Source organism: Spermophilus citellus (assembly GCF_964194105.1).
Source record: "Spermophilus citellus genome assembly, contig: SCAFFOLD_113, whole genome shotgun sequence".
Classification (NCBI taxonomy): domain Eukaryota; kingdom Metazoa; phylum Chordata; class Mammalia; order Rodentia; family Sciuridae; genus Spermophilus; species Spermophilus citellus.
In genome coordinates, this window is record NW_027672919.1 from 868,478 (window position 1) to 890,650 (window position 22,173).

General features: G+C 35.5%; 1 pseudogene across 1 annotated transcript; it reads right to left on the bottom strand.

Annotated features, from left to right (window-relative positions):
- Positions 1–431: 431 nt before the first annotated feature.
- LOC308640348 (RNA-binding protein 45-like) lies at positions 432–14,762 on the bottom strand (annotated as a pseudogene). The gene is made up of 9 exons (XR_014024306.1): positions 14,391–14,762; positions 9,922–10,044; positions 8,242–8,368; positions 6,258–6,380; positions 5,318–5,497; positions 3,110–3,239; positions 2,852–2,936; positions 2,462–2,625; positions 432–632 (listed from the first exon to the last, which is right to left on the bottom strand). The product of XR_014024306.1 is annotated as an RNA-binding protein 45-like (transcript).
- Positions 14,763–22,173: the final 7,411 nt, after the last annotated feature.

Consider the following 22,173-nt stretch of genomic DNA (forward strand, 5'->3'; position numbering starts at 1 on the left):
ATTTCCTTAGTGACAAATCAAAACATACTTTATAAAGACTGCTAAAAATTACCTCAATTCATAATTCAGGACACCAATTTTTCAAGTTAAAAATCTCTAGAAATATTTCAATTTTAAGCTTTATTTAAGAATACAGTAAAAAAAAATCCAAGTCTTGGGATATAGATATTCACAAATAAAAAATAAATGTTTAATTTTCTAAATTGAAATCTGATTTACCCATTTTCCCAGTAAACATCAAAAGCATTTTTTTAGAGTTTAAATATTTTAAGTTTAAAAATGTGTTGTTAAAAAAAACTTGGCTTTCAAAGAGAGCTTAAGTCAGGGCTTTTAAATTATCTTCTAAATCTCTAAAAAAAAAAGTCCGTAATTCAAGTACTTATATAGATTCTTCTTAATTTTAATTTTAAAATTCAGATTAGAGTGCTTACCTCAAGGATCAGTAAGTTCTTTGCCTTTTGTTAGATTCTTCTCTTGGGGAATCCGCGAGCATAACTTTAAGTCTGACCCCATTTAGAATCTTTCCATGTAAAGTAGCAATGGCATCATTAGCGCTTATTCTATCTGCATACTTGACATAACCCACATTTTTTCCTGACACAAGGTAAACTTCAATCAGGTTATCAAACCGACTGAAACAAAGTAAAAAAACAACAACTTAAACAGAAAAAGACTGCTACTCAGTTCTAAAACCTTTTTTTTTTTGTTTTTGCTACCAGGGATTAAACCCAGGGGCTCTTAGCTACCAAGCCACATCCCCAGCCCTTTTAAAAAATTTTATTAGAGGGTCTTATTGAGTTGCTTAAAGCCTCACTAAATTGCTGAGGGCTGGGTTTGAACTCACAATCCTCCTACCTCAACCTCCCCAGTCGCTGTGTTTACAGGTATGCACCATGCCTGGATGGACTCCATTCTTGACTCATTTATCACCCTTACTCTTATGTTCAACATCGAATGCATGCTAATTTCAATACTTAAATATCTCTTTACTCAGTTAATGTCTCTTCTTTTTACTTGGGTCTCTTTCCTTATTCAAATTATCCTTATCTTTTCCTTATATTACTCTAATGCCTTCTTCCTTGTTCTGTAACCTGTCCTTCTTCATTCTTCACCCTGTTTTCTGTTTCTTTCTAAAATAAAATATGATCATTTACTCTGTAAAAATCTCCTCAGTAGCTCACTCCCCACTGCTTCCAAGGTGAGGACAAACTCCTTAAATAGCTTTCAACATGGTCCTTGGCCTCCTTAGCTTCATGTTCCCTTATAATCTCTTTAAGTCTGTATACTAATCACCTCCTTTCACACTCTCTTTGGCAGGAAAAATCACCCACACCCCCAGTTTCCTCCTATGGCAAATTATTTTTAACTTTCACTCCTCAGAGTTTCTAAGGTAGGTTCCCCTCCCATGGATTTCACATATTCCTTACCACAGCATCATCTCACTCATTAGATTATAATTCCCTATTTGTCTGTTTCCTACATGACATTAGTTCTAAGGGGACAAGGACTACAATCTCTTGTCAACATAATATAGTAATATAATGCTTTCTTTACATAACTGTCTTTAGCATTTAACACAGTGACTGCCTGACACTGAGGAGTGATTCATGAAAAAACAACAAAACAAAACTAAACTAAATGAATCAATTAAACTCAGTTAAACAAAGGTCAAAATACTTGAACCACATGCCTGATATCTTAAGCAGAACTTTAACAAGCTTTCTAATGAGCCTGCTTAATTCACTAACATTCCTGTAAGGCAAACAAGAAAGTGACCATAAAGGAAAAGCTCAAATAGGGGTTATATTAAAAACACAAAAATAAATAAGACCCTTCTACCCTTAACACTTATTGTACTTATTATTCTTTTTTTTCTTTTTTTTTAGTTGTAGATGGATACAATACCTTTATTTTGTTTATTTAGTTTGTTTATGTGGAGCTGGGGATTGAACCCAGTGTCTCACACATGCTAGGCAAGCACTCTACTACTGAACCACAACCCAGCCGAACACTTAATATTCTTTCCTATAAGTAACTGTTTACTCAATGTGGTTATATAATTTTTAGGATCCAACTGAGCACTGACAAAACAGAAGATGCTTAGTAAATATTGTTCAGCTGAATTATAACTATGAAGGAAAATCTATGTAAAAAGAATTTTAATGGACAAGTCTACACAGATGTATCTTCTATCAGGAGACAAAAGGTTTGTCCATTCTATGCAAGCAGCTTTTCAAAACAATACTACATGCTTTAAACAAAATAACAGGAAGTTCTGTGTAGAAACTTAAGATGTGTGAGTGGCATAGAAGAGAAGGAAATGGGAGATTATAAATTGAAAAACATGATTCAAATAAGAAGTTTTTAAACCCACAGAAAAAATCATCTCTTCCTAAGTAGGTATTGGATAAATGAAGTTTCAAGATTGTGAGAATGCTTAAATTACTAGTTCAAATCTTACCAGTATATATCTTCTAACACATCTAAAGGTAAAGGATGAGGATTAAACACAATAAAAAGTCTTTCTTTCACAGGAGTTTCAGGAGGAGCTTTCTTTTTGCATGATGGAAGTATAACAACTGTCTGGATTTGAGGCAACTGGGATCCAGAACTTCCTCCAAATTTCTGTTGAAGAATTAAGTACAAAACAAGAAAAAGAAAAGCTGCATTTCAGGTATTTTTGGTCAAAAGATAAAAACGTGCAAATCATGGCTCTTACATGGTTTCCTACTATAGTAATGAAAAATTTCTTACATGGGTAATAAACAAAGGTAATATTTATTTAATACTCTGTAGACTGTATTATACTCTGTTGATTATATTATAAAGGTTAAAATTCTTACCTACTTACCAGAAATTGCTGTTGACTTGGGTTATTCCACACCATTGATGCAAGCTGTGCAGCTACCATCTGTGTTGCCATTTTTCTAAGGAGACTGGAGACAATAACTGGTAATTTACAGAAAACTGGAAATATTCAGTCTCTTAACAGTAACTTGTTTTGTGTGACTTCCTCTCTTGAGAGGTCAACTGCTTCCTATTTTTTTCTTCAATTCATAATCATGTACACCCAGGGCTTGGCTCCAGACACTCCTGAAATGGTACTTACTCTGTTGCATTACTCCCATCATCAATGAAGGAAACACCTATCCGGTTTCCAGGAGGGTACTGAAATCCATGTAACTTGTATTTTGCATAAATAGCTGATGCTACATTAAAATACTGAACCACTCCATGGCCTAAAGTAGAGAATATACAGAAGGAAAAGAAAGCACATTAAGTCACTGAGGCCCATTGTTACAATGTATATTGAAGGTCAAACAATATAAAACCCTGATTATCACCCAACAGAGTCAAATATATCAAAAAACAAAGTTCTGTTACATGTGTGTACAACAGCCATATATTCCTATAAACTGAAGCATAAATCAAATTTTGGCATAAGTATGAACATTATATTTTAAGAAAAATGGAACATTATTAGCATTATATTCTGTCTAATAAATTTAATTTGGGGATAATGGTTTTGCTTACATGATATCAATGTAGCTAAAACCTTAAATTTTTAATATTTGAAATTTAAGAAAGTTCCCTGTCATACTGGGTAGGAAATGCAAAGAGAAGTAGTATATAAAAAGAATATATACTTAAAAGAATTTATACTTAATTTAGCTGTAGTGGGAGAGAGGAAAAAGTGGCAATGTATGAAAAAAAAAAGGTAGGTACCAAGTGGGTCTCAGATCCAAAGTCATCAATTTCACATTCTTTTGAAAGATTTCAGCTAATCAAATTAAAAGGGTAATGCTGAGCAAAGGGACAATTTTATACTGGGGTCCTTAAATGGAAAGCCCAGCTGTGACATAATCAAAAGGTTTCATGATGTATTTACAATATCACCTGCTTTGGAGAGAAATAGTCATTGTTTTATGTTTCTCTTTAAAGCCAAGCATCAAATACTTTAATGAAGTTAAAACACAGAAATCAAATGACCACATAAAAGTATAACTACATGATGACATCTTTATTAATGAAAAGGTGCTTCAGTGAGGTGCATTTTTCAGACACAACTAACCAGAAAAATAACAGAGAAGGTACAGAAGAAAATTCATTTCAACATACCAGATAAATGGTAGTGGATGTATGGAACACAGAAACATACACAAGCAGAATAACATAAATATAACAATAAATGTGCCAGAAAACATGATATGTGTGCCTAGGGATCTTGGAACAAAAAAATGAAAGCATATGTTTGGGTTAAGGTTGGAAATGGCCTGAAGTAGGTTCCGATGGACAGCTGTGCAAAAAGACCAGCGCTGGATAAGGCAATAGTATGTGGGGGTGTCTGTGGAAGGGTGGGAGCACTTCAGGCCCATCAGCCCATAAGCCCACACTGATTCCTCTGCTTCCCTTCAACACTCATGTAACTCTAAAAGGACTAAATCAGATAACCTATGGAACTGGAAAGATGCCAAATATGATTTATTTATACCATTCCTTGTTTCTAATTCTTTGAAAATCAAACAAATCTTAAATTTACTGAGTGCTCATTATGTGTCAGGACTTACATTAGGTATTTTACATATTTCATTACTAATTCTGATCCAACCCTAGCAAAGAAGATATTAATAATCCCATTTCATAGATGAGAAAAGGAGAGGCTCCAAAGAGGATAAACAATTCACCAAAGTCTTAAAGCTAGTGCCACTGCTGGGATTTACAGCTGGGTTTTATGGATTGCTAGACTTTTTCCATTATCCATCACAACGCCTCCCTTAACAGAAAACCTTAATAAAAATCAAAAGCTTAACAGAAAGATGGGTTGAGCTAACACTAGATAACTAATTAATTGATTAGATACATTAACAGGTTCAAATAGTTGATATTAGAGTCTTGCTTCTGTTGAGAATTGGAAAAACTAGTGAAAGGGCATGTAAGAAGCTTCAATTTGGAAAAGTTTCATTTAGGTGCATAAAGCTTAAGAAAAAGAGACTTAGGGATGAAAGAGGAGGAAACTTACAGTTTTTAACTTTGCCTAGCATTAATCAAAAGAGTACAAACAGGTGTCTTTGTTGTGCTACTAGAAATAGAGAATGCTGTATTTTGTGGGAATTAAAGTATTTTTTTAACTGAATGACATTATATAAAACAGATTCCTACTGGTTTGTTTATTAAGGTATCACTGGATTTTATAGTCCAAAGTAGAGAAAAAGGAAACACAAAACTCCTGTCACACAAATAGTATCTGACATAAAAAGTGTGTTTGGGGAAATGCTATTTAAAAAAAGTGTATATAAGAACACAGACATTATTTTACCATAATTTGAATAAGGATCTCGTTGGACTTCACAATACTCCAATCCTGGTACTATATCAAAAATGCTGAAAAGCTGCTCTTCAGTGAAAGGAACCCTTGAAACAACTGACAAGCATTTGGAGATAGCTTCCTGGCCTCTGTTGTCATTCTTGTCAAAACTTGAAAATTCAGGTTGTTGTTCTCCAACATTTTAAAAAGAAAAATAAATCCTTAAACTTCTATACACACAAAATTCATGTAACATTTTTTTGTACTAGAAAATAAAAAGTCCATTGCTAAGGCAATGTGTTTTGTATTATGTTTCTGGTCACCAGCACTACCAGAAACAACTAATGACAAGAAAACAGACAACTCTCCCCATTCCCCAATCTTCTATGCAGAAATACAATCAGAAATGTATGATCTAATTTCACAGGTATACATTTGGTATGTAAAAATTGAAAAATATGGCAAATATTTTATCTGAAGTTTTGTGGAAAATAACAACCTCAGACCTTACTTTGATCACTCATTTTCCGCTTTTATTAGTTTCTAGTTTTGTCACTTTTCTCCTTTCTGTAACCCTAATTTTAAAGCAGCAGTAGTATTTAAAACAAAGTTTTAGGACTCATTTTAAGGGGATATCTGTACATATATGCTTTATACTTCTTGATCAGTTGTATAAAGGCAGAAGTTCACCTATAAAAGTGATACTGATACAGTTTAATATGCAGATAATGCATAAATAATCAGGTAAAACTATATAATTGGAAATCAATTAAGCAAAATAAGTTATTAAAAACACTAGAAGTCATGCCCAAGATTTTAGGAAAAAAAACACATTTAAGATTTTTATTCTCTAGATGAGATTTACAGACTGCCTATAAAAGCATAGTTTTTAAAAACTCAAATTACATTATATATACAACATATGCTATTGAAGTAAAGGTAGTCCACTTACCAAATGGAAACATATTTACTCTAGGTTCATGTCCCAAAGCCTCTTGCCTCATATTACTATAATAATCCTGTTCTGAGGATTCAGATGCTTTATTTTTAGGTTCGGCCAAGATTGCCCTAAAACCTGAAAAAGAGAACCATTGATTTCAAATTGCAGAGCAAATTTAACATATGGCAAATATACTTGGTTGATAGTGCCTGATAGCTTTATAAAAATAATCGTACAAAGCAAAATGGTCCATCAGACCCATTTCTTTGTTTTCTAGAATATGGCAAACAATAAAGAGGATCAGCAAGAATCCCAAATTATGGATCAATGTAGACATAAAAGTTCAGCAATTCTACTGGACTGTACCTCTGTAGCAGAACACTTGCCTAGCATGTGTGAAGAATTAGGTTAGATCCCTAACACCACATAAAAATAAACAAATAAAATAAAGGAAGGCTGTCTATCTACAATTGCCAAAAAAAAAATAATAATAAGATGAGCAATTCTAGGCTGTTCCTTCCAATCGTCCCTACCACAGATGACTTCATTGTTATTTGCCCAGTATTCTCCACATCAAAATCCTATTGACTTCAAACAGAATAAAACCAACCAGTTTGAAATCTTTTTCTGAAAATCTATCCTTAATACTGTGGTTAGGTTAATTGTTCTAAAGGATTTATTATTTTTGAACAATTTACAAGAGCATCCTTACATAGACTAAGCTTGATGTCTTCAAAACCTCCATATATGGTTCCGATGTATTTAGTTAAATGTGTTGCCTACTTTCTCAGCAGGAATATTGTACTTTATAGACAGCTGCCTTCATAACATGAAGCACAAGACGTATTTATTTGTGGCTCTGTGCCTTTGCTAAAACTGCTTTCATGTTCTCTCCTGCTTGCTCTATACCAGATGCAAATCTTGTCTCCTCTGGATGTGTTCCCAGGCTCATTCAGTGCACCTGTTGTTCACTACTGACAGAACTATACCACACAGTTGTGAACATTTTTTTTTCAATTGGCAAATTCTTACTGAGTCTACTATAAATGGCAATTACTTTTGTAGAGATCTCAGTCAGTCTTTAAGGGCCTATTACTACACTAGTTATTAGATGATGGAAAGACAAATAAGACATACTGCTTGCTCTCAAAGAGCCTTTTAAAAATTCTTCTATTATTTTTTGGTTTTTGCCTAGGTCTTATTTTTAGGTCTTTGCTACCCACTATAGATATAAAATCCTGAATGCTGGAAGTTCCAAACATTTCATTTATATCCCTCTACTTAGCATACTGGTAAGTATACCATAGGTACTCAATTAAGGCTGACTGAATGAGAAATTCAGAAGGATCTAAGGAGAAAATTTGGCTGTGAACCTTAGGATTATCTAAGAGTTCTACTGATTAACAATAATTCTTTCCCACATGTATACATTTTCATAATAGCATAAATCCCAGTAATTTATTCTTCTTTCTAAAAGTAAATACAATTAGAAGTATGATGATACAAGATATACTTCTTGGTTCCTTTAAAGTTCTTATTCTTTATTGTGGATACTAGTAATAGGATAAGATCCAATCACTGCTTGAATTTATCTCATCTATGGTTAATTACTTATGTTAGTAAACCTTATGAACCCTATCCTTAACTTACAAGTTTATTAGTATATTTAATTCTATTTAGGGTTTAGGTCAAATATGAACAAGCATAAAGAATAAGTATTTTAAAAAACTGAAAGGGCAAATCAATTTCTTAATACTTTAAATTCTAAAATACTTTTAAAAAGTCAAAAACTGTTCCACTTGCTATCTTAGTAATGTAGTCCCTCTTATTTCTCTTCAGACAGTGCTTCAATGAATATTGCCTAATCACAGTCCTAAAACATCCACTGCTAAGATTAAATTAGCAGGTATTCGCAAAACCAGCATTAGATTCAGTTGTTTAGAATAACAGAGTTTTCAAAAAAGTCTTTAACAATGTTTAAAAACTGCATTCTTACTTCGATCACAGTTTTCTATTGCTTGGGCAGCTTGTGATGGTTTTAAATATCGTACGTAGCCCAAACCTTTACTTTCTCCAGTGACTTTATTCTTAATAATGCTGCAATACTCAATATCTCCATACACCTGTAAAAGTTAAAAGAAATGATCTTAGGGGACTCAAAATTAATAACTGAACAGAGTTTTTCAGAACTAACTTAAATTTAAATTTACTTGTGCTATTTCAAGATATATAGATATTTTAAACTGCTTGTTTCATAGACAAGCAAGCAGAATCCAGTAATTTGCCTAGGCCACACAGGAAACAAACAACAGAAAGAAAGAATTTATACATGGTCCAGATGGCTCCAAAGTTTTGCTCAGTAGTGGTTAAGGGCAGGGGTTCTGGAATTGGGCTTTCTAGAGTCAAATTCTGATTCAGCCACTTATTAATTAGGTAATTATGTATCTTCTCTGTGCCTGTCTGTTAAATGGGACTAAAAGCAGTACCTGTCTCACTTGGTTGTTTTAAAGGTTAAATGAACTAATCTATGTTAAGTGCTTATGTAAAGCCTGGGACATACTCAACACTCAATAAACATTAACTATAATATACTGTCTTCTAAGAGAACCATAAGTAATAGTGTATTCTTTTGGAGAACAGCTCAAAATATCTCTCTAAAACACAGTTCACTCAGAATATTAACATCCTATGTGAGAAATATGCAGCATTATTTATTTTTAATGTTGGAAGAAACCCAGGGTATAAATTCTTGGTCTTCAGTATTTATGTTACAAAATTCTATGTAAACAATTAGCAAGCAACTTAATTACTGTATATTCAGGTTAAAATATCTTATTTGTTCACTAAGAAAAGAAGTTATAAATTTATAAAATAAAAAACTTCCTTACTACTGAATGAAATATGGAATATATTCTTTTGGTATTTGTTGTTTCTGAAGTATTTTATTCAACTCTCAATTGGGGTAGGACAGACAAAGTTTGAAAATTACCTTTTACTGCTTGTTTCTTTTCTTTTGATATTGCCCACCCTATTCACAGTATAGGGAGGATAAGTAGAAAAGTAAAAAATTACAACTCAAAACAACTTAAACACCATTTTTTAAAAACTTTCTGTGAAAGTTTATCACTGCATATAAAAGTCAATGGCTAAAAAGACTTATCTTCAAATTCCATTTACTATGACCTATAGTTCAGAGCTGTAGTTTTTCCTTAAATATATCTCCTTTGTAGGCCCAATTTTACAATTAAAGCTCTTCAAAGTATAAGCTTTTCTGGGAATGAGTAAAATGTCTATATGCCTTAGGTCCATAAAAAATATTAGATAATGCTGTTCACACACTTAGGGCTGCAATGGAAGTAGTGATAAGAGAATGTTTTGAAATTTTAAAGGCCAAGAACAGGCTCTGGATACAGAGTAGTTTTAAATCTTGGCTTTGGTACCTACTACTTGTGTTACCATACTTAAAACTCTCTGAGCTTTATCCTTCATTTTTCTGAGTCTGTATTTTCATGATAAACGTCTGGGGAGGAGAGAACCCCCCACTACTATTATCTCCTTTTTAGCAACCATACAACCATTAAGGATTAATATTTTAGTTGTTACATATATTTTGTTTTCTTTTTAGTATTAATATTTTAGTTGTTACATATACTAGCTGATTAGAAAAAACAAGTACCTTAAATTTGTCCCGTAGGTCTTCTTCTGTATAGGACTTTGGTATCATAACAAAGATTCTTGTAAGTTATTCATCTTCGACATCTCGGTGACTTCCAGATGATCTGGACTGAGCAATGAAAACCTAAGAAACATAACAGAACCCCAAAAATAAAGTCAAAACTTTTTTCTGTTCCTTAAATACATTTACTTTATGATTAAATGCCCATTAGGTTAAAATGCAATTTGATGGAATCTTTTTTCTAAGATCTTTATTGCAATGACTTTTTGTATAATATCAATCTCTGCAATGTTTTTTCAAATGCATTTTTCATTTTGTATTTTTGATTAGCAAGTCACTGTACTTAAAAAGAATGTATACTTAGCAGTTGTTTGACAGTGTTCCATAAATGTCCATTATATACTTAAGATATTATATACTTTATTTTGTCTACTTGTTCAATTAGATAATAAGAATATAAATATCTGATTATGAATTATCCATTAATTCTGTCAATACTTCATGTATTTTTAAGATTATTGGCTGAATAAACAAATGGGTTTTCTATATATTTTTTGACTGATACTTTCATTCTTATGAAATTATGTCATGTCTGTTAATATATGAACTGAAGTCTATTTTGTCTGATACTACACCAGCTTTCCCCCAACCCCTCAGCATGACTCTGATAAACAGAACTTAGTTGGTTTTTCTTAAATCTTATAATCTCTTCCCTTTAATTGGAGTATTTAGTCAGTTACATTTAATGTAATTGCTGATACAGTTGGGTTTGAGTCTAGATTGTCATATTTTGTTTTCTTTCTTAGTATTAATATTTTAGAAAAAGTAGCATAACCATGTTCTGAGTCATCTCAGTGATTATTCAAATGATCTCCTGTGTGAGTAGGGAAATGCACAGGAGGCTCAATACTGGCAATTCTGCTTATTGAAATATTTTTTTATGACATAAGAGTACTCTGAATTTGCTTTGTAGTATTGATTTCTAAATCTATTTTGTTTTATACTAATCTAAAGCAATGCTAAAAATCTGTGACTAAGAGTTGGAGTTGTAGCTCAGTGGTAGAGTGCTTGTCTGGCACATGTGAGGTACAGGTTTCAATATTCAGCACATAAAAATAAAGGTACTGTGTCCATCTACAACTAAAAATATTTTAAAAAATCTGTGACTAAGATCATGGATATGTTTATATAATTATAAACATAATAAGTTTAATGGCTAGTTTTTAAAATAACTTGAAGAAATGTAATTAATTAAATCACTACACATACAAGAACCCTTGAGGTTTTGTTTGTGTTTCCTTTAAAGTGTCAGTATATCATTCAATTATGAGAAAACCAGGACTATGGAATTCCAGAGAAGGAGACAGGAACCCAAAGGACACTCAACTTAAAAAGCCATGGGATTTTATAAATGTTGAAAAAAAATGACATCAGAGCCATGGGGAAAGCAGGCAATTATTTTTGCTCAAAAGACAGCCTGACATAGAGGTGTGGGATTCCGCTTATGAGACAGGGCAGGAGACAACTCTAAATTAAGTGTATGTCCTGTTATTTCTTCAGTAATTTACACTATATGGCTCTGTGTGGCAGAACATGCCTATAATCTCAGCAACTCAAGAGGCAGCAGTTGGAAGATCCCAAGTTTGAGGCTAGCCTCAGCAACTTAAGAAGCCCTCAGCAGCTTAGGGAGATCCAATCTGAAAATTAAAAAAAATAAAAGGACTGGGTATGTAGTGTAGCTCAGTAGTAAAGTACCCCTGGGTTCAAATCCCAGTACTCTCCCCCAGATCTACACAATATGTGAAGCACTGTTTGAGGCATTAGTAATAAGAGTAATGAGTAACACAGAAATGGTTAACTAGAAACCTAGCTTAGTGGATGCCCCAGTAATAAATGATCAATAGAAAAATACAAAAAGGGAAGTTCTAAGAATATGCAAAGACACTAGAGGAAATAAAGGGGACTCAGGTAAAATGTGATTAGATATTCTATCCGATGCACACTTCTAAACTTTTGAGGATTGAAGTATTTGAAATCGCCAATAAAGGATGTAGAGCACTTCAACACTAATGGAAGATTTCTCCATACATATTTTTATTTTCATATACTATGAAGACATAGATTCTAGATGGGGTATTCTTGCAAAGCTAGAACCAAGATTCTTCTATTTTCTAGGTTTACTTTTTTCCTCCAGGTAATCCATCCCATAGCTGGTCACAGACTACTTTTTACTTGGACAATCTTTTGACTGGAAGCCTGGTGCTGTAATATTTTTGTCTTGGAGATCCTTTGGAACTTTGCAAAAACAAAGTACATGTGAAAAAACAGAAGCCAAATTAATTTAACTGGAAATACTGAAAAAAAGAAAGAAAACCAGATGTGCTCCAGTGGCAGACAACCTGAGCTGTAGCTGCTGAAGAATGAGCCTTGATTGTCTGGCTAGGTACAATAGTGATACAATCTTCTGGCTGAAACTGAGTGGACAAAAATGTGAAAAACAGAATTGTAAACTTTAATTCTCTTTGGGAACAAGCACTTTAACTTCTCTATGGCTGAGGGAGGCTATGTTTCTGTGTCTAGACTTAAATTTCCTGTGTAGGAATTTATTGAAGGCAGGCAGTTTCAAACTTGGGTCTCTTTTTTGAGTTGCCTGCATGGTCTGAGATCATGTTATATTCCAAATTATAAAATCCATTACATTAAGGCCATAAATACAAAGAGATGAAAATTATCAATCTATTGCAGGTATCAGCAAATTGTAGCTCCTTGTTTTTGGTATAATTCATGATATAAGAATTTTCTTGTTTTTAAAGGGCTATTGAAAAAAAGAAAGATGTGACAGAGACTGTATGTGGCCTAAAAAGTGGGAATTATTTATTATGTGGCCCTTTACAGAGGTTTGCCAACTCCTGAACTAGTGTATGCTATCACTCTACAATTAATTTCAGGAGGTGATTATCATTTATCTTTTTCCTTTTAGTTCTGTCAATAAAGCTTCATGTATTTTGAAGCTCTATACTGACATGAACACACTAGATTGTCATGTATTTTTGTTAGTGTCTACTGTGTTACTGGTATATTCCCAGGCTCTTTCTCTTTTGTGTATGGAGGAGGTACAGGCAGGACCTCCAGAGACTATAATATCTGAGTTATTAATTTAGAATTCCATATTAATATTCTTCTCAATTTTCTGTAAATAAAAAAAACAGAAAATAAAGAAAGAGGGGAAAAAAGGAAAATTGAGAGGAAAGAAAAAAATTTGTGGAAAATTCCAATAGAATTGCATATACAGCAACTACCTCTAGAAGACAGGTGAAGAGTACAATTTAAACAACTGTTAGATTCTCAGGACTGAGTCCTGATTTGAAGTCACAGTAAGTAAGGAGTGACATCTTGGCTACTATTGATCAATAAACATATATGGAGGGTTTCCCTTCTGCCAGGAATTGTGCTAAAAGGATAGATTAAGTCAAATAACCCTGGAAATAACCCTTTCTTCTATGGGACTTAATTTTACAGATGACTAAGTATAGAAATAGAATATAAGTACTTCAAGAATGAACTGAGTATACAAACAAGAACTAAGAACATACAAATAAACATTTTAAAATAATACAAAATCCACACTACCATCACAATGATTTGGCTCCTCTTAAGGGAGTTTACTTTGTTCTCTCTCTTTTTAAAAAATATTTTGTTTTAGTTGTAGTTGGACATAATGCATTTATTTTATTTTTATGTGGTGCTGAGGATCGAACCCAGGCTGCTAGGCGAGAGCTCTAGCGCTGAGTCACAACCCCAGCCACTATTTTGGTCTTTTTTCAAAGAAAACTGCCATTGAACAGGATCAATAGTCAAAAGTTCGGCATTAATATCTTCACAAATAGGGTTTATCTAAAATAATTTCAAAACTCACAGAAGCGTGAAGAATATGTAATAGGGGCCATTTAATCACCTGCATTTAGTATTACATACATGAATACTTTTGTTTGGTATTGGGGAAAAATTCCAAACCCAGAGGGCCACAATTTCACCTATGTACTTGGCGCAACTTAAGTTTCCTATTTACCTGAGGAAAAGCAGAGATATACTTAGTAAACCGAAATGGCTGAGAGAGGAGGGTCAGAAAACACCAAAAGGTAAGCCAGGGGTGGGTGGGGATGATAACAAAAGAGGGGCAGTGGCCACCTGGGAGAGGTGGAAACACAGCTCCTGCCTCTCTAGTGCTCAAGGTTGTCCCGCCCACTCGCAAGGGAGAAAGAAGTTCTCTGGCAGGCGCCCCTCCGCGCTCCTGGACGCACCCTCGGGGGCGGGGACCCTCTCAAAGCCACTCCCAACCACCCCAGCGCATGCCAGGTGCTGCCTGGTCAGCTCCGGGGAGTGGATGTCCACCCCTCCCCCGTCCTGGCACAACACCAGGGCCCGTCCTAGCCCCGACCCCGCGGGCACCCGGACCCGGGCACCCGCACCTTGATGGGCTTGATGTCGTTGGTGCCAAGGCACTGTCCGTGCATCTCTTCCATAGCCCTGCAGGCCTGTGAGCTGCGGGCGAACTTGACGAAGGCAATGCCCTTGGACTCCTTAGTGTGCTTGTCCCTCACCACCCAGATGTCCTGGATCTCGCCGAAAGGCGAGAAGCGCTCCCTCAGCACAGACTCGGGCGTGTACTTGCTGATCACCAGAAAGATGCGGCTGTTGGGCGGTTCGTCCAGGCTGTCCACTCCCGGGCGGAAGCCTCCGCCGCTCGCAGAGCTGCCAGCTTCGTCCATGATGCCCCACCTCCGCGCGGGAGCCAGGCCCGCGTCCCTGTCAGTCCTATCTTTTTCTGCTGTGTCGGACATGGCCGCTGTAGCGCACCCAGTTCTAGCGAGTCCGCCGCTGGGCTTCCGGAAGACGGAGGACTCTAGCGTCAGGAGCTGTCCCGCCGCAGAGGGTGCTGGCTTCCGGGGGCAGCTTGCAGGGCCCCCTGGCGCCGCGGGGGTCCCTCACCAAGTCCAGTCATTCAATCCCGCTAAACCCAGGTCCAAAGGTTAGTTTGTGTAATCCTTAGTTCCCTACAGCCAGAATAGTCGTTCCTGGTGCAGGGACTTTGCCAGCTCTTGCTTTACCCTACCCAAGAACCCAAGGATTCTTGGTTGTCATTGTTAAAGAAAAAATTATTCATGACATTTCTTAAAGATGGCTGACTTTATTCAAGGGGGACATCTGGTGATAGGTATAGGGACCTGTAATGGGGTCTTAGAGCCATGGTAGGGGGACACGGGTCAGGGGAGATACTGGTTTCAATTCTGACTTTAATAAGATAAAAGGGCATTTATAGCCAGAAGCAAGATTAGAATCGATAGAAAATTACTGAAGGTCAGGGATAAGAGGAATTCTAGCTTAACAGAATTTTTTGCTGAAGGCAGACCATAGTGATAAGATTTTATTAGGAGTTAGATACCAAAATTGGGGATTATCATTAAACTGCTTGTGAGGATGGCCTTAGCTTGAGTCTAAGCAACTTCATTTTAAAAACTCCAGTTTGAAACCTACAGTCTCACTAGGCACATCTAACAGAGCCCTCAGTATAGCCCTCAGACAAGTTACTTCCCTTCACCCAGATAAACAGCCTCTGGCAGGCTGTCCTTACCTGATTAGAGGGGGAAAAAAAAAGCTAGACGATCAGGGTGGAGACCACCAGACCAGATGTTTCTGACCCCAGGATAAATGATGTCATGGAGAAATCCTGTGGTAGCTGATAAGAATTGAAAGGGGGAGGTCAAAAGACCCCAAATTTAGTATAAATAATAGAGCTAACGAACAGGGGTCAGCCAGCCGAAACAAGGATTCACTCGCTCTGGAGAGCCTGATGAGGACCTGGACTGACATCCCCGCTCTTGCCATAGTTTTCCTGATCCTCTGTGTGATCCTTACCGAACAGAGTCAAATCCAGAACCAACTGTGTCTGTTGATTTACTCGACTCCCACAAGCACAGAAAAGGTGCAGAACAGAAAAGGCGGCTGCTCAGCTGGGAACTAGGAAAAATTGTAGAGAGCAAAGAAAGTAGGAAATGCCTACTGACTTCTAAACCTTCTTGTTAGTGGGTCTTGGAAGAGAGGTCAGCAGAAATAAGGCCTGGATTTAGCAGTAGTATCAGAATGAAGTGAAAGGAATATACCTGAAAGTGGACTAGGGTACTAAGACCTGTGCTTCTTTGAAGTCAAACAGATAAACATTTATTGTGCAACAATTATGTGCTAGGATCTGTGCTAGGAGCTATATACACAACTGGGAACAGAAATAGTTTTGCCACTAAATTGCATAAGTTTAGACAAGTTACTTAGTATTTCCAGCTAGATTACTTCAACTGTAAAGTAGAAATAATGTTTCTTACTAACTGGGATAGTTGTCAAATTCATTCCTTTAACTATGGTGCCCTCTCTTACCTCCTTGATAGTATGTAGTTGTTTGATGGTAACAAAGAGTCAGGAATTCAAATTGTTATCCTGGATTATATACTAAAAAGATTTTCATTCTTTTCCTTGTTTTACATTTCATAACTGTACAATGAACGCTCTGTTTACAGTAGAGCTTGACAAGTTTAGGAAATAGCTTAACTTTTCACTTCTCTTTATCTTACCCAGATCAATCAAGGTGAATGAAAATAACATAATGTAATAATTTTATTGATGTGAAGTAGTGTAAAGATTCTGAGCAATACTAGTTGCACACAAGTGCCATCTAGTGGAAAATTTATAATTTTCTTAAACTGCACTATCAGCAATCGAGAATTTTAGCCCAATATTCAGAGCAGCTAATTTTTTAAAGAAAAATACTGGAATGTCCTAGGAAAGAAAAATTTCTTTTCTACTCAATCTTATGAAATACCACATGTACAAGGGGGAGGGATAAAATTACTTATAAATTATAAAAATGTAATAAACATATTTTCTTTATATGACTTATTTATGTTAAACAGATTTATCCAGATATAATTCCCATTTCAAGTGCTCTATCAGTATGTTCACAAAGTTGTGCAAGCATCAGGATCCATTTTAGAGTATTTCATCCCTCAATGACAGAAGTCATATTTTAAACCACATAACATGTTTGAACATGAATTACATGTAACTAAAACACTGATAGTGTCTGAGGTTCAAAAGAATGATTATTAACCTTATTTTAGAGAAAAGACATGCTGGGCATTTGCAGATTAAATTTTTTCAAGGCTTTAACATATAGACTATAATGCACAATTATTAATATAATAAGCACTTATATTGACTTCATATAAAATTAAGATGTCCTTTGACATTTTTCTCTCCCACATCTTATGAATCAATCCACTCCTCCCCCACCCCCTTTTTTAAAATGAGAGGTAAGGGGCTGAGGATGTTGTTCAGTGGTGGAGGGCTTGCCTGGCATTCATGAAGTCCTGGGTTCAATCTCTAGCATGGAAAAAAGAATAGTGTGGGAGAGATGATATTGTGACCAATTTTTGAAACTCAAAGATAAAATAGTAAATTTTTGTTTTTGTTTCCCAAATCTCTCAAACTATGATGTAAATGCAATGAGGTTTACTTGGTTGGGATATGAATCTTCAGATATTATATTTAACCAAAACTGTTTTACTGTACCTGCAAATTTTCTATAGACTTAACTACTGGTAATTGTTGGTAATAAATTCATAAATTTCAGATTGTTATATGTGAAAATAGGTCAGAATGTCCATTTGTCCCATCTGTATACTATCTGCTAGTGATTAATGTATGCAAGCACTTAGCCTGGCTGTGATAGGCACTCAAGAAATGGTAGTCTCCTTGGGTTTGCATGCCTTTGAACTTGAGAATAATATTTAAACCCTGATTTTTCCCTGCTGAGGGCCATTGCCAAGTAGGAATGACGCATCGAAATTTCCTTGCCAGCGTACCCCATGTTAAATGGACTTGCCTTGGAAATTCGCTGTGACATTGCATGTGTGTTTGAGAAAGGTGACCCTGCTCAAGGACCAGGGTGGATCCAGGTTTAGTGTGTATCCTGCAGGTTTTAGGAAGTATCCCGGTTTAGGATAATTTGGGTTTAAGGTGTTCCTGGTTTAAGACTTGGGTTTAGGGAAGTTCCAGGTTTAAGGTGTACCCTGCTGCCTCAGGCACGCCCGATCCTTGAGTTCCCGTTGAGTTCTCGTGAGATTCAAAAAGTATTGGAGAAGAAAGCCTCGTGGAGTAGATGAATTGGGTGGTGGCAGAACTTGGATTTCCCCAGAACGTGTGTAGAGGCCGGTGTGAGTTCGGGAATAAAGAATTGCTGTTTGAATCTACAAGGTGTGTGGTGGCTCATGATTCTGTGCCCAGCCAAGACATTGGCATTTCCCCACAAACTTGGTTCTTTTGGTTGATGACATAGCTTTTAAATGTGTTGATAACACGACAGAACTCATAGGTACCACATAGTTTCGTTCAACCATCTGTAATTGTGGCTATTTAAATTAAAATTACTTGAACTTAATTATCAATTAAATCATTACAATTAAAATCATTCAGTTCCTCAGTCTAAAATATTAACCATATTAAAGTCCACACAGAATATCTCCATCACAGCAGAAAGGTCAATTGGACAGCAGTGCTCTAGAGAACAAGAATATTGAATAAAAATCCTATTTCCCTAATTCATAAAAATATTCACTATCAATCACATTTCCAAATACCTTGATAGTTAAACAATTTTAGAAAATTATTTCAATATTTCTATTTCCTAGTTACAGTGTTCTACTCAAGTAGTAATATAAACTTAAGTTTCCCTACTTATGTTCTTTTAAACACACTTTGTCTTTTTCACCTCTCTGCGTTTAATTGCCTTTTCCTTTTGACTCTCTCAGTCCTTCCCTCTATATCTTCTTTCTTTACTTTTTCAGGAACTTTTTTTTCTGTTTATATTCCTACTTGGTTCCCCATTTTTGGCAGTTACCACATTGCAAGCTTGCTGTCAATTGCTGTATTATTGTATAGTCTGTTTGTAATGGTGTAAATGTACTGTATTTTACATCTTGCTCCATCTAGATTGTAGCTCATGGAAAACTTGGGCTGAGGTGTTCAGTGTTTATATTTCCAAGTTGCCTGGCACTGTGACTTGCCTATAATAACACTCATTTTCTTTTGTTGACTTTGATTTGATTGCCGTCGCCAAATGCTCTCGGACCATTAATAAAGCACGAAGTTTCTATGTCAAGCAAGACCTTGTACACATTGTGCATATACAAAAAATAAATTATCTGGTTGGGTAAAGGTTGAACACACAAAAAAAAGACAAGCTTTGGGGTCCTTATGCTTGAAAGGCATTCACGTTGTCACAATAAGACTCAAGGGGGCTGCCGCGTGGCGGGGGCAAGGCTTTGAGCTCTGTGAGAGTTGGGATCCCGCGGGATCAGACGGGGCCAATCAGCTGCGAGGATGGAGCCTGCCATTAGTCCTGGAGTCCACGACCTTCTGAGCGCACGTCTGACTTGGGCTGCGGAGAAGGGACTCAAAGCATTGCCTGCCCAGCCCCCAGTATCCAAAGTGGGGAGTGGGCCCCCGCAGGGCAGCGGCCCAAAGGAGGCGGAGAGCAAAGGCCCTGGCTCCGTGGTGGGTGCGGGCCGGCTGGGCAGACGAGTGGTTGGCAGAGGGCAGCCTGAGGTGGAAGTGGTGACTTGGGGAGTTGAGGCTGGGAGTTTGGAAAGCCTTACTCGACTCGCGTTGTAGCTCAGGGGTTCATTCACAGCCACAGAGAAGGGGTAAAGGACAGCTTTGGGGATTCATGGATGTGAGTTGATTTACTCAGGGTTCCATTGTTATTACTGCCTTCCACTTCAGTCCACTACAACATGGATCCCACATCCTCCCCAAAATATTCTAGTGAGCTTCCCCTCCTGCTTTCATCACTTCAACTATGTGTGGGCTTTGTAAGTTTTAAAAGTTTTATTGGTACCTTGATGGTTCTGACCCCCTCTGCATTCCTCTTTTTACACAAAGTGAGACTTCACAATGGTCTGTACGCTTATTAAGAACGGCTTCACTTACTTCTCTTTCTTTTCTCACTTGGGAAAAAATTTAAAAATCTGCAATTGTATTCAAAGAAGGATCTCCTGATCACTTTAAAAACAGATTTTTAACTGCTTACAAATTTGTGACCCTAAATATGCCCCTTAATCTTTGTGTGCCTCATCTTCCTCACATGCGAAAGTAGAGATATGAATAGCAACTATCTCATAGGTCTTTTGTGAAGATTAAATGACTTGAAAATATGTAAAAGGCTTAGAATATACCTGAAATAGAGTAAGCACATACCATGTTTGCTACTTTTATCATCTAGTTAGTATTGGAATACTTTATTGTTGGATGAACGATCAGGCTCATATTAGAGGTCACATCTTTGCCTATTTTAGTGAGATATTTCTTCTTTAATGCTAAATACTGGTAGAGTGTCACATAACTATAGGACAAAATGGTTTCCTTTGATATTCTGACCCATCTTACTGTTGATGAATGTATTGATTTTATTGCACTTGGAAAAGGGTCATAGGCATTTGCACCAGCATTAATCTGTGATTAAAGGTGGCAGCCATAAAAATTTTAATTGTGACTCATACTGGTAGTTTGAATAGTGATAATAGAAGGTTTTTTATAAGTGACTTTCATGTGAAATTTATAGCTTATGAGTAAAGTTTTCAGAATTATTAGTAACATTTTAGTTGTTATAAACAATCAATCTGATCTTTCTACCTTTATAAAAGGTGATATCTAGGTAATATTTTATTTTTATGTGATATAGATTTTATGGTTATAGTGAATGTATTTTACTAAAAGGTCATACATTTGCTTTTCTGGTTGAAAATTCCCTTTTATGGCTTCTGTTCAAAGGCTCACTTTATCCTGAAACTATTAAGATAAAATTAATAAAACTGTTACATGTAGAAATTGAATGCAATATACTGAGTGATGTTTGGAATCTTAAAGTTAGCTTCTTTCTTAGATAAAATAAGTTTTCTTACCCTGCTTTCTATCAGACCTAAAACATTGATTTCTAGTTTTTGGATGCTGCCACCTAAAAATCAACTGTCTTTCCTTTAGGTGCATTATTGACACTTTTATCAGCTTGCACATAGATCGAAATAAATTAGATATTCATTTTGTAGTTTATTGTACACTAGCCTTTCTCTGAATAATAGTTAGCTTTAAGCAATACTGTATTCTTCAATATTGGCAGATTAATGCAAACATTATTTCTTAATAGGGAGGTATGGATAAATACATGCTTAGGATTGTACTCTCAAAGAATTAGGTACTTTCATGATTTTGATAATAGTAATTTGTTATGTTCAAATCCATCCCAGTCCCTGCCTCTAGTGTATTTATTCTTCACTGAGCATGAAAACAAAACCCATATAGAGCATTCACTACCATTTCAAAGTATAATTTTGATAGATTGAAAATATTTTCTTTTTTATGTCATTTTAGATGGAGGAGACAGTTATCTAACAGAATTTTTGGTAGTCTTCATCAAAATGTCTTTGTACAAAATCTCTTGTATATATCTATTACTATACAAAGATCTTATCTACTTTAAAAACATTTATTTTCTACATTAATATTAAATTGTATTAGTGCTGACTGAAGTCAATAATGTTATTTCTGATTGCTTTCTAGTAGTGCTTGATCTAGTCTGATGGACTGATTTACAATTAAGAGTGTAAAGTAAATGGGAATCTATTTTACATATAGCTTTCTGTGGCCTCATTCTTTTCTGTATGATTTTTAATTTTATAGTTCTATTATTATAGACATATAGTAATGCATAATAAATTTCATACTTAAGCACTTCTCCAATTTATTCTATCCTTATTTCTTAACTAAGGAAATGCAAAATTAGACCTATATGCTTCAAATAATTTTTCATGTTTTTAGAGGTGAAAAGGAAAGAAATACAGAGGACTTGTATAAACTGGTATAATTGTTTGAATACTGAAGTAAAGTTAGGTTTATTCTAATAGCAATTTGTGAAGTAGCTATGACTGGAAATTTAAAATAAATGAGATGATTAAGTTTTTAGTAAGTTATTTGCTATATCCTCTTTTGAGCACTCATACATTAAAACAAACATGCTATAAATAACATGTTATGTTTAATATCATTAGCATTCACTGCAGCCAAAGTGATGAAATAACTTTGGGTTTCCAGCTTTGCAAATCTGATATTTTCTTTGGTCTGTGGTTTAAGGTTTCCTTGCCAAACAAA